We start from the raw sequence: 5,897 nt of genomic DNA, 5'->3' as shown, positions 1-5,897 counted from the left end.
TAAATACAAGAAAAAAAAAATTAATAATAAAATCATTTTAATGCTGTACTGAACCAGAAATACAACTTTAATTGAATAGTTTATTGCTGGTTTGGACCTGCAGTAAATAAGATAAAAACACGCGATAATTAAATATATAATAAATAGAAATAAGATTTAAATATTATGGGAAATATATATATATACGAGAAAAATATAGAAAAAAATATATTAATAAAGTAATATAAGGATTAGGAAACGTAAGGAAATATTATAATACATAAAATAATTTGCACATTATAAGTATATTAAAATATTATTAACATGGTGTTGGGAAAATACATAACAGTATATATATATATTGCATGAAAAAAAAATATATTGTAATAGAATAAGGAATTTATATTGTATAGAAATATTAACCATAAGATAAGATTATAATTGTAAAATTAAAAAGAAATATTTGTTAAACATATACAATACTAACATAGATGATAATTCAAATACTGATTGTAATATCAAAAATACATAGTGGATTGTACTTTGTATCTTTTGTCAATAATATATAACAAATGTAACATGAAATATGTGGTGAAACCAACAATGTATCTAAACTATGTAATTGAAAACAATAATGTATCTAAACTATGTAATTGAAAACAATAATAGGTTTGTTCGTTTTGACAAAAAGTGTACACTTTTTCACAATAAGTGTACACCAAAGCGTTCGTTTTGAAATAGTGTAGTTGTACACCCTGTTCGTTTTAAAAAAGTGTTACATCAGTGTACACTTTCTTCACACCGACCCCTGAGGAGGTGTAGCCGGTGTAGGTGTTGATCGTTATCATTTCTTATTCTTATCAGCAAATAGTTGATTCTGTAGCACGATCTTAAATCGTGTTCTGTACACACTAGACTGTTGTAGTTCTATTTCTATTTTCAAATTAATGTTTTAAGTAGGTAGTGTTGTTTTTTGTAATACAAGGTTCCATCAAGTGCTTCACCTCAATCATGAAAATACTTAACGGTAGAATATGTCGTACAGGAGAAGGTGAAATCGTTTTAGATGACGATGGTCTCGTCATTTGCAAATGCGATGGTAAATATAAATTATAAATTAAATAAAAATATACAATTTATTTGTGTTCTTACTAAGTTAAAGTAACTAAGTTTCATGATATTGTGTGTTAATATTATAATATATACACTAATATTATAGACGGTACGATGTTGTCTATTTCAATGGACACTATTAAGTGGGAAGCTGATGTTTTGCAGTATGAAAATGAAGATACTATATATCTTATTAACACTAAACCTATTCCAACAGTTGTGCCTTCTTTAAGTTCTTTTACATCTGAAGTTCAGCCATTAGAGGTATGTATGTTTTGTTAAAACCTGTATGTAAGAGTCCTCCTGTCATTGGCTAATTTAATTTAACAACCCAAAAATTTTATTTTTGAAATTCAATTTAATTAAATGTGTTTAAGATGATACAAGTATCACAATTCAATATAACCTTTAGTTTTCAAATATTAAGAATCTTAAAAGATACATTTTTGAATTTATTTATTTTATATTCAAATTGCCATTTAACAAAAATATCACTTTAAAGATTATTAATATTTAAAAACCTAACATTATATTGAAATTCTGATACCTTTATAGTCTTAAACGCATAAATTCACACATTTATACTCAAATTAAATTTCAAAAATAAAATGTTTAAGTTGCTAAATCTTTGTGTGAAGCAAGGAACTGTTACACATCTAAGATAGGCAATTACGATGAGCCGAGTAATTTGACATCATGCAGCTTTTATACATTTCCTTACACCTCTTAAAGTAATAATTTTTTTTAAATTTAATTTTCAATAAATCATTTCATACAGGGCTACAATAATAATTTAACATTTAAAAAAATGTTTAAGAAAATCTATTTTTGTGTTGTGTGCATATTCAATACAAAATTTTATTTTAATTTTATTTTAAACTAAATATCAATAGGTAAAGACCTACATTTAAATAGTATTATTATATTTATTAATTACTTAGAGTGAAAAACCAGAAAAAGTTGTAACAAATCAAATAGGAGAAAAAAGGAAAAAAACTCCATACATATGGTCTAATTCTGCCTCGAAATTATTATTGGACTTGTATCAAACCTACCATCCAATGGTATCACAGAGAAAAATTAAGACATTTAAAAAAATGTGGGAAAAAATCACAGAAGAATTAAAAGAAAAAGGTTATGATGTTGATGTAGACCAAGCAGAAAACCGTTTTAAAACATTAAAAAGAAATTATGTGGATACTAAACATCATAACAAACAAACTGGAAATGGAAGAAAAACATGTGCTTATGAAGAGTATGCATTTGTCATAAATCATAATATATACAAATAATACAATTTGATACTTTTATTAGATTTTAATTTCACATAGAATTTTTATTTAATATAGATGGTTAATAATTATTCTTTAATACATTTAAATAAAATGAGTTCTTGCTTAATAAAAAAATGACTAACCCAATATTTAACACTATATCACACATAGTATTTCAATATCAACTGCTGAAATATGTATGTGTTGTATAGGTTAATATTATTTTTGAATTATAGTTATATTATAAAATTATAAATTATTATTATTAGGTATATATTTAATTATAACTAAAATTTGTTTTATCATTATAGTGAATTGCAAGTTCTCCTTGGTAAACGTCATAATATTAATCCTGTAGTAACCAGTGACAGAACCGGAATTCATATATCAAGTTCAAATACAGTTAACTCATTTGATAGGTAACATATAAATATTATATTATATAATATTATATATTATATAATATTATTGTTACTATTGCTTGTATTATTAATTAAACTTTTTCAAATCGTGAATTGGAATGTGTTTCATGATGGTTATATAGCATTATAATTCAATAATTTATTCAATTATTTATTACAGAGAAATATCGAAAGTATCAGATGGCATAGAAGAAAATATATATGATCGCAATACTTCTCATAGTTCTATGGATTCTCCATATCCAAGCATAAGCAATGAAATATGCAGGGAAAGACCAAAAACTTTAACCACGGCCAGAGGTTTGCAACTCTACAATGAAAGTCTGCAACAAATAAAAAATGCTATATCTACACGCCATGTAGAACGCCAACAATTTGAAAATAAATTACTTGTGAAATATACAGAAGAAACTGAAAAGGCAGAGACATTTTGCAATAGTATCTTAAAAATAAAAGAGGAAAAACTAGAAATGATGAAAAAAATGTTATTAAAAAAGTAAATTAATGTTATGTATTACATTTATTAAGTTTTATTATACTTTAAAATGTATAACTATTTATTATTTTAAAAGTCTGATATAAATTTAAAATGTTGTTTTTATAGCTAAAGTATATTGTTTGGTTAAATACTTGAAACTCATTTATTATTAATATTAAAAGATCTTAATCCAGTTAAGAAGTTGAACTATTTTGTACTTAAAAAGTCTGATTAGGCATTTAGGCGTGCATTTGAATTGTATTGTTTTTGTTTATATAAAAAGTTTATTTGTTTATTAAATACTTGAAATTCATTTATTATTATTAATTTTAATATTAAAAGATCTTCATACAATTAAGAAGTTGAAATTGTTTGTACTTAAAAAGTCTGATTAGGCCTGAATTTAAATTGTATTGTTTTTGTTTATATCAAAAGTATATTTGTTTTGTTAAATACTTGATACTCAATTTTTTTTTTAAATTTGTCAAAAATAAATTATATTACAAGATACAAAATGTGTTTATTTTTTACCAATCGTACAATTTGACATTGAATATTTCTTTATTATATTGTATTTATATTTGTGTAAATTAATTAAATAGGTAAATTTGAAATTTGAATACATAAATCATCTCTTAGGCGTCGCACATACCGATCATTGTGAACAATTTCAGTATTATCTTCATCATCTTGATTTTCAGTATCTTGTAATACAGAATCTTCAAATGGATCTTCAAACATTGATATATCATTTGAATTAGATAAATTATGTAAAACGCAGCAGGCATGGATTACTTTCACTATTCGTTCAATTTTTCTTAATTTTAGGAAGTAAAGTTGTCGAAACCCCTTTGCTTCAGTTCTCCAAAAGCATGTTCCACAACAACTCTACAACCACTAAGTCTTACATTAAAATTTCTTTGGTTTCTTGTTAGGTGCCCATTATCCTTGTATGGAACCATTACTTCTTTTCGTAATGGATATGCACTGTCACCCAAAATATAGTAATCACCTACAACAAAAATTAGTTATCAATTAATTTTAATAGTATTTCATTTTTTTTTTAATTCTTAATTTAAAATCGAATTTAATTTTACCTGAACACAAATCTGGTAATGATCGAAATAATGCAGACTCTTTAAATACTCTGGCATCGTGCACTGAGCCAGGGTATCCAATAAATACATCTATAAATTTTTTATTTTCATTGACAAGTCCCTGTAACTGAATAGAATGATACTGTTTGCGATTTATATATGAATCAGGATCTACTTCAGGCCTGTCTATTCTTATATGTGTTCCGTCAATAGCCCCTATGGAATAAATTCTTATACATTTAACAAATCACTGCTTACACGTTATACGAGACTACCTACATTTTAGAGAACGTCACAATTGTTTAAAATAACTATATAAGATATAATATACATGGCCAGTTGCGCAGTGGGAGGAAAATTTTCTTTTTACACAATTTTTGAATTGTTTATTTTAAAAGTTTAAAACTAATAAAACGATGTAAAGACTACAAATATTAAAATATGTAACATTTTTATAAATTATTTTTTTATACAATATTAAACTTCTAAGGATTCTTTTGAAACAAGTGGAAAAATTCCAAACTTCCCAACACGCCAATCCTACCCAACAAGGTATTGATGCTTACCAATTACTTTAGGAAATTTTTTGGTCCGAAAAAAATATTCAGATGTTTGCTTTTTTTCATTAGAATTTGGGTATTTTATAACAGTAGGTGCAATGGAAATAAGAAAATCAGCAACACGAGTAATAACATCAAACAATGCACTTAATGTTATACCAAACCGATCAGCAACGTCTCTATAACTGGAGCTTTGGTGACCAACAAACCATAAGAATGTTAACATGTGTTTCTCTGGACTCAATGGAATTCGACCTGCAGGCCCTGTGAATGTAAATATATATGAATACATACATACATAACATTAAGAATCAGTCAAAAACTATTATGCAATATGCATCATCTTATAATTAATTATACCTTTTAAACATGTATAAAAACTTGACATTTTAAATAAATTGATAAGTTCATTGGCTGCATCTCTATTAAATCTAAAATGCATGAGAAAGTCTTTGTCGCTGTAGTTAGAAACTATTTCAAGATAGTTAGTAATTTTAACCCGATCAATCCTTTGAATACTGTTAATAACTGGATGCATAACATTAATAATATCTTCTACATCTATAGACAGTAATCAAAGAGATCATATTTATTCAGAAAGATTAAAAACATAGTATAGCTCAAACCCTAAACAGGATCATAAATCATTGTACAATGTTTACCATCATCGTCGTCATCGTTTACATATACAGCTGCTGAGATTTTGATAGGATTCCACAGCTCTAACAAAATGTCCTCATCGGAAGACGAAGTCTCCATCCCCTGAATTTTTTGTTAAAAAAAGTAATTAATTATTTATTATTAATTTAATTAATTGATCAATTATACTATCAATAGAAATAAATTATTATCAGTTATTAAAATTGATAAAAATTATCAGCTGATTAATCAACACCAAAAACGTTTGTTTTAAAAACAGATTTTTAATCACACCCCTTAAACTTTCCCCTGACACTACACTAATTAGTGTACAC

The 5,897-nt window shown here is 25.7% G+C and overlaps 1 pseudogene; it reads right to left on the bottom strand.

The window, feature by feature from the left end:
* Positions 1 to 3,860: 3,860 nt before the first annotated feature.
* On the bottom strand, positions 3,861 to 5,149 carry LOC115034975 (annotated as a pseudogene).
* Positions 5,150 to 5,897: the final 748 nt, after the last annotated feature.

The sequence above is a fragment of the Acyrthosiphon pisum genome, unplaced genomic scaffold (genome assembly GCF_005508785.2).
Source record: "Acyrthosiphon pisum isolate AL4f unplaced genomic scaffold, pea_aphid_22Mar2018_4r6ur Scaffold_21839;HRSCAF=25022, whole genome shotgun sequence".
Classification (NCBI taxonomy): domain Eukaryota; kingdom Metazoa; phylum Arthropoda; class Insecta; order Hemiptera; family Aphididae; genus Acyrthosiphon; species Acyrthosiphon pisum.
The sequence above is the reverse complement of the archived record's forward strand: the minus strand, read 5'-3'. Positions and strand labels throughout refer to the sequence as shown.